Genomic DNA, 13,157 nt, shown 5'->3' with positions numbered 1-13,157 from the left:
CAGAGTTATGTTAAATAGGCTAAATCCACCTACTGTAACCGGTCACCTCGCGCTATCAACAACCCCATGACCTTATTCTCTACTGTCGACCAGCTCCTGAGGAAGGGAAATGCACCGAATGCCCCATCCTCAACGGCCATTTGCAACTACATCAATTTATCCGACCAAGATGCACACGAGTCGATCCCACGCACACTCTCCATGCCACCGATTGCCCTCCCACTGTGAGCGTCCCCGACTGCGTTTGCGAGGCTCTTCATTGTCCGCTCTTATTCCCGTCCCCAACACCGGACTCTTGCATCTTTTCCAAGACTCGCGCTCCACTTTCTGCTCAATGGACAGACGTTCGTCTCGTCATAGAGACGACCAATTGGCGCTTTCGGAAAAGGTAATTGGAAGGTCATTGTCACCTCGAATATTAAAGAGTGAATAGGGGCCGTCCATAAATGACGTCACGCACCTAGGGGGGGGGGGGTCAGACATTTGTGACGATGTGACGTCACATCAAAATGCGCAACTTTAAATAAATATAGAATTGTTTTAACAACACATTTTGATTAATTATCATTATTAATTATTTGCTTATTTAAATTTACTAAGGTCACCTTTTATTTATTCCATGAAGGAGTATTTTGCTTCTCCATGGGAGAATGGAGAAGCATACATTTTACATTTTTTTATGATTGTAATTAAACATTTTGATTATGATTGTGATAATTGTACTCTCAATTTTGCTTCGTTTTACTACGAAGTTTCAAGTTATAATTGCTTTAAATGTTTTATAATTATAAGATAATTTCAATATAATATTCTGAACATCTGCAGTTTTAGACGTTGAATATTTTCAAGTGAATTTTATGCTACATTTAAGCTTTCCAACGCCTCCTTTTTAATGCGTGTTTTCTCCTACAACATCAGAGTGCAGCGCAACATTAAATACGCACTACAATGACGAAAGTTTAAAGCGATTTGAAGCATGTTTTATTTTCGAAATGGAAACATGGTTTTTTTTTGGGGGGGGGGCAGAGCTTTGTGACGTCATATTTGAGGGGGGGGGGTCTGACTTTATGTGACGCCGTGTGACGAGTTGGGGGGGTCAAAAATCGTCCAAAATCGCGTGACGTCAATTATGGACGGCCCCATAGATGCAACATTGCGCGCCTGATAAGCGTCGCGATTAACTGATTAATACGGACATCAAACGTAGGAGCGAATACATGCATCAATTGTTCTCTTCAACTCGATGGGGAACTGAGTCGACTGAGCAGCTTTTATTCCGCAGGTTATAGCAGCAGAGCGGCGTGGACACAAGGGGGAGAGGAGGGGAGCTTTGGTTGGACCCCTTCAAGAGCCGAGTGCGCGCGTCTCCCAAGAAAACCCCGAATTCTCAACACCAAAGTGTTGCCATTTCCCCCAGCACCGAGTGTCCTCCGCGTGGTTTCAGTCACGTGGCTCCTGTGTTATGTGACGTCACTCCACGCTCTTCTCGCATCACCATCGTCATCCTCCTCCTCTCCTCTTCCCAGTGTCCGGTCCCCGTGCCTCTTCGCTCTCGTGCCTTGCTGTCGTCATCCCGTCCCAGTTATTGCATCGCATTTCTCTCCGGCTCACAGCTCCCCCCGAGTAACCGCGCCGTCATTTAGTGGGTGACGATAACACGCATCGAGATCCACCTCGGATTCGACGATTTGCAGGTCAAGGGGTCAGCAAAATTAGTCGGTGATGCTGCTGCTGCTGCTTCGTTGGTAGTGGGTGCGCAATGACAATTCACTCACTAAAACACACACACACACAAGCTCATCACATCCGTCAATTAGATCGTGCCTTCAAATTCTAATCCGGCCCCGTGGGAAACAAAGTGCTGTCGCCAACTTTCATCCACTCGTATTGTTGTGAAGAAGGGGCATTGCCCGAAACGTCGCCTATTATGTACTTTATTTATTTGAGGCCACAGTATTATTGACGAATGTGTAGCGTATTCCAGCTCGAGGTTGTTTGTAATGATCCGTATTTGTTTTTGTGCTAGGCCACGTGGTGCTAGCTTAATGCTAAAATCCTTGTCGTGAACCCCTCCACCACCCGACGAGATTGTCGCGTGTACGAGGATCAGAATTAGAAAATATTTGTTTATCCTGGAGAAATCCGGATACTAGTTATACCGTGCCAATGTGCTGATCCCGTTCGGATCGATGTGCTGATGCCATGGTGACCGGTGGCTCGAGACCGAAAAAGTCGTCACTGAATTCAACACAAGTGGTTCGCGTGTCACATGCAGCCGCTACGAGGCCGCCACATCCACTGCCATGTCAGAGGAAGGAATCTTGAACCGGATCTCGCGACCCCGAGAGGCAAATACTTCATTCATCATTGCACCCGATGTGCATCGTCACCGGCAAAGCCCAACGCAGCTTATTTGCCATTCCGGCCGAGTCGCACGTTTAAAGATCATCAACCCAGGTGGTTCGGCCAGAGCCGTTAGCAAATGACCGCGCAGAGAGTGAGTCACGCTGATTATTGTCTCGGCTTTACAGAGCGCCCTTCCAATTCGCCGAAGCGCTTAACAGAAATCATCGCATCTCACCTCAACACGCTTCAAATGACACCCCCAGCGGCAGCTGTCCCTGTGCGGCCACATTGCGACTCTGCACCTGACCTGCTGCAATCGAGCCTTATCTGCCAGCAAGAGGGGAGATGGTTGCTACGTATTTATATATGTTGAACTTCTTTTGCACCGTATGTAGCCAAACCGTGCTAATAGGGGGTGCTCTGCGTGATCGCAATTGAGTAAGTTGCGGGTTGATTTGACATTTGGTCTCTGGCCCTAACTCTTGACAAAGACGACGGATGGATCTTTAACATTCACTGTGAAGCAGACGGTGCAGTGTCGTTAGTATTATTTCACCCGTGGTAATAACCAGGGCGGCCACTGGATTCGAACCGCAAAAATAACTTCTGCAACGAGCGGCGAAATGCGCGGCCGCTGGGTCCGCGTCACCGCCCCGCGTGTCGCTGCCAGCGATTCGTGAATTGTCACGATAAAGTTACAGGGTGGTCCAAATGTCTTGTGACCTCTATTTAATTCTCTAAAACTTAATATTTTTTTAAAGTTTATTTAAAGCAGAAATTAACATGCAAAGGAACCAAAACAATGTGAGGGGTGAATTAATTTGGGGGTCACGAGACATCTGGACCACCTGTACATGGGGCCCATTTGCTTAACTTCTCCCCATCGTCTCCTTTGCGCACACGGCTCAATAATCGATTGCCACAAGGGAGAACGCGATGCATGCATCTGTTTCTGATCGTAAGAATCGATTATTACAATCGACGACTCGATGCGTCGTGGCGAACCTTATTGCGTCTTCTCAACTGGCGCAGCACGCGTGTACTCCTCCGTTTTCAAAAACAACAACAACAACAACCATCACAGACTGAAGGATGATTTTTCTTTTTTGCAGGTGAGACGAAATGGGTTTTGGATAGGGGGGTGTTGTGGGAGGGGGGCGCACGCTTAATCCAATCGTCCCCCTCCCCCGAGTCTCATCGCCACGCCTTTTACAATCTGCCGAGATTCGTCATCACCCCTTAAAGTCGTCCTTGAAATGCGTCGCCACTGAATGGAGGTGGTGTTGTACAAACACCTGGCAACGTGCACTACGATGGTGGGTATGCACGTGGCCGCCTGGAATCTAGCGCCGGCGAAGGTAGCGAGGGCTTGGTGGATCACCGCACACGGATGTTGCGAAACTCCCGTCCCGTGCGGGTCGAGGAGCCTCCGTACCCTGACTTCGCCAGGGGAAGACGCTGCAACACAAATGTGGACTCCGCCTGTTCCGATTGTATGGGATAGAGTGTTTCCCTCTCGCACGAATGTGTTTTCTCCGGGTACTCCGGTTTCTTCCCACACGTAAATGCTCATCGATTGGGCGATTATATGTAAAGGACCGCAGAGCTTAGCTAATTGTAGGTAGCGCCGGCTCAATGCGTGGCTGCTGCTGCCTTCCCGCTCGTCGGCTGTGGTTCCTCCTCCTGGAGCCTCCGAGTCGTCCTCTCTCTCTCTCTACGAGAGTGGGTGAATACTACGCGGCGCGTTACAATACGAAATAACAATTATTAGTATTACAATATTATTCATCACAGGACCCACGCTGGTTTCATTAAAGCACTTTTTGGATAAAAATTGTAATCGATTTTTTTTCTTCAGTTAAATAATAGAATAGTAGTTAGTTCTTTGTTATTTCTATATATATGACCTCGTATCATCTCCCCACAGGTGACCACACGGTGAACTTTAATCCCACTAATAAAAAGCCCCCCTCCCCCACCACCCAGGTGTGGACAAGGCGCGGTCGTGGCCTCTTACGGTGTGCCTGGAGCCCCCCCCCCACGTCTCCTCCTTCGGGCGTCGTCCCTGAGTCGCATCGTCGTCGGCCTTGCTCGTCGTCCTCGTCGTCGTCGTCCTCGTCACTCCTTCTTGTCGTCCTTCTTCTTCTGGAACTTGCGGAATTGGCTCTGGATGGCCACGGCGGCGCGCTCCGTCTCGGGCGCCTTGAGGTCGATGTCCACCTCCTCAGTCGACTCGCGCTTGGCTCCTCCTCCTCCTCCTCCACCACAACACACGGCAGCAGCAGCAGCAGCGCCAGTGTCAGCGAGCCATCACCACCACCCACCACCACTACTGAGATAAATACAAACTACGTGAACGCCACCAGCACCACCACCAACACCGCCACTGGCACTGCCACCATCGCCAGCGTCAGTGAGCGATCATCATTACTCACCTCCGGTTATCACGGTTGGCTACGTACGGTGCGAAAAAGGTTCATCAAACAGTACATACATCACCATCACCACGACCACCACTACTACTGAGATAAATACCAACCTCCGCCAACATGAACACCACCACCACCGCAAACACCGACACTGCCACCACCACCAATACCACCACCACTATCAACACAATCGTAGCGTATTTATCAAATCGTTCCATTCTTTGGGTGCCACGCCGTAATCATTCCGCACCATGGAACCATCGTCACATCTAGCCATGACGTGTCCTGCCCAAGCCCACTTACCTTCATTCACCGTGTGAATGACTTTAACCCTGGGTATGTTCCCACGTCCACGTGTTCCTCTCCTCTGGCTCTCAGTAACTCCCCGTGCTTCTTTGCACACTTTTGCAGTTTTTGTTCAAGTTTTCTTCGTTAAGGTCTGAGTTTGACCCACGTATAACGGGAGGCAAAAACAAAACACTGGCCTGTCTTTTAGAACGGGTTTCTTCCGTCAGATTGCTCGGTTGGATTTCGATGTCGAGTTCAGGTTTGCAAGAGCTCTCCAATGCGCCTGCTCCTCTTCCGCCTCTACCATTTCATCCTTGGATTCCGACTCGCCTTCAATAGCCGCACGAGGTGCAGCGCAGGAGCACACTCTGCCGTTTGCTCCTGCCGTGTCCCTCCGCCACGCACAGCGGACGACGAACAACAGATGTCGGAACACGAACAGCGGACGACTGAATACGAACAACGGACGTTGGATTGGGCAGACTTCTGGATGTGATTCATGGTTTACTTCACCCCACAGGCACATAGAGGGGGCTTGCTCTTATGCCCTTGAGTTGGGTCGATCGGACTGAGTTGGGTCGATGGACACGAAACGAATGAATGACATTTTTTTGCGTGAATAGACGGAGATGTGAAGGCGACATTGTCTACTTGTTGGTTTTGTATCCTTCACAACGACATTCGTGGTTATTTTGAGTTTTCTTGGACGTGGAATTAGTTTTGTCCATATTAATCCTGAGCCCAACTTTGCAGCCTTCTTCATCATCATACTTTTCGAGGTATATCTTTTTTTTGTATTCGCTTATTCACGACAGCTAAAACCCCATATTAGCTACCCTCAATTTAACACGTAGTAGACGTTCGCGACCAATATCATCCATAATACGGGTTTTTATGGGATGAGATCGCGTAAAAATATAAAGGACACATTTATATATTTACGCGATCTAACCCCAAAAAAAACCTGTATTGTGGATTAACCACCCTACAAAACAAAAGACATGCACGTACAACACACGCTTCTCGGCACATCAAGCGATTCAGCTGAGATACACTCCTGCTAACCTGGACACTTCCCAACACATCCCACGTGTTGGCTCGGCGGTCGAGTGTGCCCATCATAGTTTCTGCTCCTCACTTAAAACTGATTTATTATCCCCTAGCTCACACCACGACCCCCTTAACCCCCCGCCTCCCCCCCCCATAACCACCACTTCCGTTACCGTTCCCTCTTCATAGTCTCATTACAAGGCTATCACTCATTGACCCCATTCATTCGTCATCATTTACTGTCATCAATTTCGCTTTCACCGAATTGACGCACCACCACCACCATCATCATTGTCACAGACTCGCCCCCACATTGCTTTCTCGCATCTGTTTCACCACCATGAGACACACACACACACGCGCCTTGTTGTAGCGTTGTTACTTCTCTGCAAAGCGCTTCGATGAAGCCGCGATACAAATGACGTCAAGATAAGATAATGATGACAATGTGGAATCCATCCAGCAGTGGAACTGCTGAACCAGAGAGAGAGCTGTCACAACAACAAGAGGTTACATTTATGTGGCGATGGGCAAGCAAGCGGGGTCTGAGCTGGAAAGGAATTCCATCCCCGCACGCAAGCACGTCAGTTGTGTTCATGTGGAATTGTTCACCACTCGTCGAGATCGTGGCACGTGCCGACTCACCTGCCGCTCCTCCTCCTCCTCCCGCTCCCCTCTCGGCCATCCGTCCATCCGCCTTCTGCAAGGCGAGCCGTGGAGGCGCGCCGGGGAAGACAGAGGACAACCAACGCGCATGTTTCTCGCTTTTTTTGCAGCGAGTGGGAGAGGTGACGCGCAGGAAGGGGTCTCAGTAGGCAGAGAGACACTCACTCAGACGGAGAGAGAGGTGATGGTGGCGGCGGGAAGGGAGGGGGAGAGCCACAATCCAGGGAGCTTCAACAAAATGTTAACACTTCTGAGAATGTGCAGCAATACCACAAGACATGTGCCTGGAGACCACTTGGTGAAGATTCCAGGCATGCGCTGACAATGATGGCGAATAAGTGGAAACTGACTTTTTGAAGCTACTAACATCCATTTGTTGTCATGTTACAGTGTTTTATCCGTTCTTTTTCCGTTAGCCGTCCCATATAAGTGTCAAAAAAATTTTGAAGCACCCTGCAGTTATTTGCTGTTGGCCCTCGTCAAACCCAGGCCTCCCCTTGAAAAATAAAACATAATTCTAATCTCATCTGGCTCGGACCTGCAGAATTTTTTTTGGGGGGGGGCTATCCCCTCGCTCCAATTTGTAATTCTCTCCCACCATCTCTCCTCCATCTCCCCAAGCTGCCATAATAAAACACCTTACCCAATTCAAGTAAGAGTATTGTCTCTTATCGATTACAACCGTCATCGTGTTGTTTGTTTCTGGCCAATTTGGCGCGTTGAAACCTTTGGTGTCTCTGCTCGGCAAACCGCGATTTAAAAAAAAACATCGTACAATGATGCCAGGACAGGCGCAAGGATTCTACTCGATGAGCGCTTAGCAGCGATTTGCGGTGGAGGAGTTCCACGCGTGATGCCGTTTGCTGAAGCTGCTGATGGCTGATAATGATGCTGCTGCTGATACAAGTTAAGTCAAATCGTCACCCGGCTCATACGGGCAACGGGGCAGCCCTGATGCAGCGGTGTAAATGACACATTCTCATGGTGGTGGCCGGTACATTCTCTCCACGAAGTGGTACTTACTTATTTGGATGGCGAATGTTGACTTGCCACAAAGTGGTACTTACTTATTTGTACCACTTTGTGGAAAGGCTCAGCCTCACTCCTCCCGACCGAAATTTCAACTTTCTAATTGTGCGTGGAAGCTCTAAGTACAGCGGCGCCACTACCCACCCAGCCTGATGATGATGATACAACATTGACAAAGGCGCTGTGCTGCTGGTGGCATTGGCGATCACGATGACACACAATTGAGACAGGTGGAGTGCTGCTGATGTGGGGATGACGATGATGATGATGATACAGCATCGAGAAAGGTGCGGTGCTACTGATGACAGTGGAGCTGATGATGATGATGTTTCAGAATGTGTGACAGTGAAATGACATCGGTGCCGAGTGTCGGTGCATTGCGACGGCGGCGGTCGCGGTGACGCTGGCGGTGGCGCTGGCGGTGGTGCTGACGATGCTGACGATGACGACGGCTGTGATGTCCTTACGTCGCTCATCTCCACTCCGGCAGCTGACGTCCTTTGCTGGCGAAGCTCGCGCGCGCGTCTGCTGAGCCGCTGCGATCGCCGCAAGTCGAGGACGTCCTTGAGTCCTTCACCGCCTCTGCAATCAGTACGTGCGCACACGAGGGCGCGCGCGCGGCGCGTGCGTGAAGCGACACGAGCGCGCACGGCTCTGCTCGTGAGCTCCGCACAGAGGGGAGGGGAGACTTTTAATTTGGACTGGGCACGGCGGCTGCCGGAGCTTTTAAACACGAAGAGGTGGGGGGGGGGGGGGGCTGCGTGGTGTTACGTCACATTAGGAGCCCCCCCCTCCTCCCCCCCCCCACTTACTCAGTTCGCGGGTAGGGGAGTAACGACCTCGAAATGATGTTTTGCCGGATTATAAGACGCGCTTTGCACCACGTGTGTAACTTCATTGGCACCGGGCACAATGTTTGAAGTGCGTCTTACTTTCCGGAGCGTCCTCATTATCCGTATAATGTCCTCACTATCCGGACAATGTCCTCACTATCCGGACAATGTCCTCATTATCCGTACAATGCGGTAATCGGCGCAGCAATTAAATTGGTGCAGTGTCGACGCATAAATGGGATCGCGTGGCGTGGAATCAAGGGCGCAAGAGACTAATACTCAATTCGACTCGATCCTGGTCTCTTGGGTTATCACCCGGTTACACAGATAACTTTGAAACCTTATCTCATCTTAACGTCATCGGCATAGCGCCTTAATCGGGGCGCTTTAAAGAGAACTAAGAACGGTGCAGCGTATATGCACGTCATGGTGGAAATAAGGTGAATGAAATAAATGAGAGGAAGCGATGGGGGCGAATCTGTGACGATGCGGGAATTGGGTGAAAGCGAAATTGATGACAGGACATGATGATGAAGCTCATGCACCGATAACCATGTTATACGATTTATAAAACGCACTTTCCCCTATTTCTTTAAAGGCAAAATGCGGGTGTTCGTGTGATAATCGGATAGACGCGCGTCTATGTGTAACCAGCCTTGTACAACGAATAGCTCAGGGGGCTTTACCTGATAAGAGAAATAAAATAATTTACTTTTGTTTGTACTGTCTGTATATTTGAAGTGATTTATTTACCTTTTATATAAATTGCACTCCTATTGTGTATTGCGTTTGTTGTTGTAACGTCCTGACCCCGTTCGCCAACTGGACAACTGTGAAAAAAGAGCTTTATTGCTCATCGGATTCCTCCAGCATAAATCATCATTCTGATATTGAAACCGGGGCGCCTTACTATGCGGATCGCCTTGGAAATTTCGGTCGTAGAGTTGGCTCATTTTTGGAAGCCACACAACCTACCAAACATCCAAGAGGGCGAGTTGGGGGTACGGGGTGGGGGGGTAACGGATGAGGTGGACGCGATGGGAGGGATGGAGGAGAGAGGCAGGCGAGAGGCGAGTGCTTGGCGTGGTCTTCACGCGGTGCCGAGCTTAATGAGACGTAGTGACCCCCCCCCCCCGTCATGAATTATGGACACGCGAATCTCATTATAAGAACACAAAGTCTGCACATCGCCTCGGTAAGGTAAGGGTATATAGCGCTCATTAAAGTTGCAGGACATCTCAAGTCTTACCAAGCGATGTATCGGATGACTCGTAGGCGCACCACCACCACCTCCTCCTTCATTAAAGACGTGAAATAATGTGCAAGGTGGCGGCGGCGGTGGGGGCTATGAGGTCGTTTTTCATCTTGAAATTAAAAAAAACAAAGCGAGTCCCAAAGACGATCCCTCTAAAGCTGCCTCTTTCAAACAGGCATCTCCCCCTGGGCCCAGCGGTGGTCCAGCAGCGATGGAAACTCCCCACGGTACCCGCGAGGCAAGCCGGGGGGGGGGGAGGTGACGCGTCGGCACAGCGCTCGCAGCTCGTCACGTGAGCTTCGCGGTTACCACTCCAGCAGGGCCACCCTGGTTAATACTTTGCCGATTTATGGGTAACCGTACAATCACCCGACGTCCGGCTCACAGGTGGACGATACATTTCCCGTGATGTCATCTGGACCATGCCGGCGTCAACGTACACACTTGCTAAACAAGTGGAAAATTCCATCGCAAATGTCTCAATTGGGATTACGGTACACGTGTGTATGCGTGTTGAACTTCTTTCGCACCGCACGTAGCCAACCGCGCTAATCGGCGGTGCCCCAACTGGTCTTTTGGGCGAACGCGTTCCACTCGATTTCTTTGAAACCAGCATGACTCGCCTCGCTTCGTGTAACATGCTCCTATAGTATGGCAAGCAGTCATAGCACCCACCACCACCATCACCGGACAGACTTGCAATGACCCACTCACTGGCGGTGCCACGCGTCGGAAAGGAGGGGGGGGGGGCCCTGTGGGTCGTAGCGGGCAGAGTTGAGACTCGAACGCAAGCGCCCCCCCCCCCCCAATGTTACTCGGTCGCGTGCGGCTGGTGACCGGCTCCGGTACGACCCTTCTCAGACCACCGGCCTTGCGCGCGTCTGAGAGATTGTATATCGAATCAATAAATGAACAGACGATGCCAAAGAAGCGAAACAAACATTGTTGTCGTTCATCGGCCCCCGCGACTCTCTCTGGACCGGCGTGTTCCGCTCGCTTTTGTTCGAAGCAGGAGTACTCGCCGCACGTAACGTGATCGTAGAATTGGCATATAATTTACATATATACCGTGAATTATTGATGTTCATATGCGTGTATGTATGCAGGTATGGCGAGCGTAATCATCGATTTTGAATCGACGCTTCGTCACACGCCTACCACCGTTTTTATTCGCATTCGAAGAAGCTCCTAAAAAGTAAGACGAATCTAAAGAAGAAAATACAAACAAATCGAATGCTTAGTTTTATATATAGCGTTGTTGTATTTTGTGCAAATGTCATCTCACTATCGCTGAGTAGGACCCACAGACACGAGCTGGAAGGCTGCAAGGCGCTGAGCCGGTGTCAACGATCGCTCTGCAGTTCCATACATAGTAAGATGTTTTGTACTCTTTGGTTTTTTCGGTAAAGTCACGTAGTTAAAAATAAAAATAAATGAAAAAACAACAGAATTTTCATTTTCACCAAATAGTACGAATCTTTGCAGTCACGAAAACTTTAAATCTAAGATGTTTTGTGCCAATCAGTGGCGAGTGTTTATTATACACGTGGGAGGAAACAGGAGCGCCCGGAGAAAACCCCACGGATGCGAGGGAGCAACACTCGATCCCCGTACAGAAGGGACGGGTGATATTAGTCCATGCGTTGCTCCGCTGCTTTGTGCTGGTGATGCCCACGGGAAGGGAGTTTCGCGACGTTTGTCATTTGCGTGATCCGCCAACCCTCGCCGCCTCCACAGTGCTGGATTACAGGCGTGGGCCCACCTCGCCACGGTGTTCAAACAAAGACAAAGATCACCCGTGTAGCCTGTAACAGACTTGGGGCAAGGGCTCCTAGCGAGCACCTATGTCGGCCGGCACGACACACGAGAGGGTGGGTGGGGCCAACACCACGCCCGGCCGCCTTTGTCTCCCCATTGCTGATGTTTACACACCGCACCAGGTACTCATTTGAGGCCGAGTCGACCTAGGGGAGGCCCGATACCGGTTCAGATAATCGGTGTTGGCCGTGAGCGGGAATCGAACCCGTGTCGCCGGGTTCATAGCGCAGCGCGCTAACCGCTACACTACCGCTCCCCACACATACACACACATACACACACACCTGTAGAGGTGATACGCGCTGGGATTAAGGATCGTATGCACAGTGCGTGATGATTGGCTGTGTAGGTGGTGACGCGCGCTGACGGTGGAGGATCAGGGGTCAGCGCGGGGTCGTGGGTTACGGGGTACCGATTGGCTGTGGGCGGTGACGCGCTGAGAGAGAGTGCGTCGTGATTGGGTCATTAAGGAACGACGCTCACGTCGACGCCGCATCAGCTCCGTCCCTCGTGAGCAGGGGCTATAAAAGGGGATGCACACAGGCGTAAGGGCAGTGTGTAACCAGCGAAGAAGGAAGACGGGGATGAAGACCTAGAGCCCTGCGGTACCTAGCCCCGCTGTCCTAAGGGGACCGGGACTCTGTGTAACCCAGAGGCGAGTGTAGTGGGTGTAGCCATAGGTCTACACGAGCCGAATGTACTATGTGTAGCCAGGGCATAGGGCTTACACGAGTCGAGTGTATTGTGTAGCCAGAGGCATAGGGCTTACACGAGTCGAGTGTATTGTGTAGCCAGAGGCATAGGGCTTACACGAGTCGAGTATATTGTGTGTAGCCAGAGGCATAGGGTCTACACGAGTCAAGTGTATCGGGTGTAGCCAGAGGCCTAGAGCTTACACGAGATTAGTGGAGTGTGTCGGAGGAAGAAGAGAGACCACACGTTGTATTGTGATACCTAAAGGATTTAATAAAAGTGTGTTACCCGTCAAGAAGTTCCTGCCGTCAATTCCCATACTTCAACTGGCGTCAGAAGTGAAACGGTCCTCCAAGCATGGATACAAGGAGGAACCGTCGGACCCACGGGATTGACCACGAGGACAACCTCGACGACGCGGGCCAGCGGGCATCAGGGGGTGAGGAAGAGGAGCTGCCCACGGGGCAGGATCCACCGACGGCGCCGGTCGAGCGACGGGGGACTGACACCGTGCTTCGCGAGGCACACTCCCGTCTGGCGGAGCTGCTGCTCGCCGCCGCGTCCATCTTGGCGGAGATCAGCTCGTCGGGAGGAGCGGGGACGGCGGCCGACGTGCTACAGGATCGCCCTGCAGATTCCCGCCAAAACGATTTGGCGATTCCCGCCATTTCATCCGCTCCAACTTTTGGCGGGAACGGCCATCACCACGTGGCAGCGGTTCTCCATGCGCGGCCGCTGACGTCACCAACG

The sequence above is a fragment of the Lethenteron reissneri genome, chromosome 26 (genome assembly GCF_015708825.2).
Source record: "Lethenteron reissneri isolate LAM-NWPU_2019-01 chromosome 26, ASM1570882v1, whole genome shotgun sequence".
NCBI lineage: Eukaryota > Metazoa > Chordata > Hyperoartia > Petromyzontiformes > Petromyzontidae > Lethenteron > Lethenteron reissneri.
The sequence above is the reverse complement of the archived record's forward strand: the minus strand, read 5'-3'. Positions refer to the sequence as shown.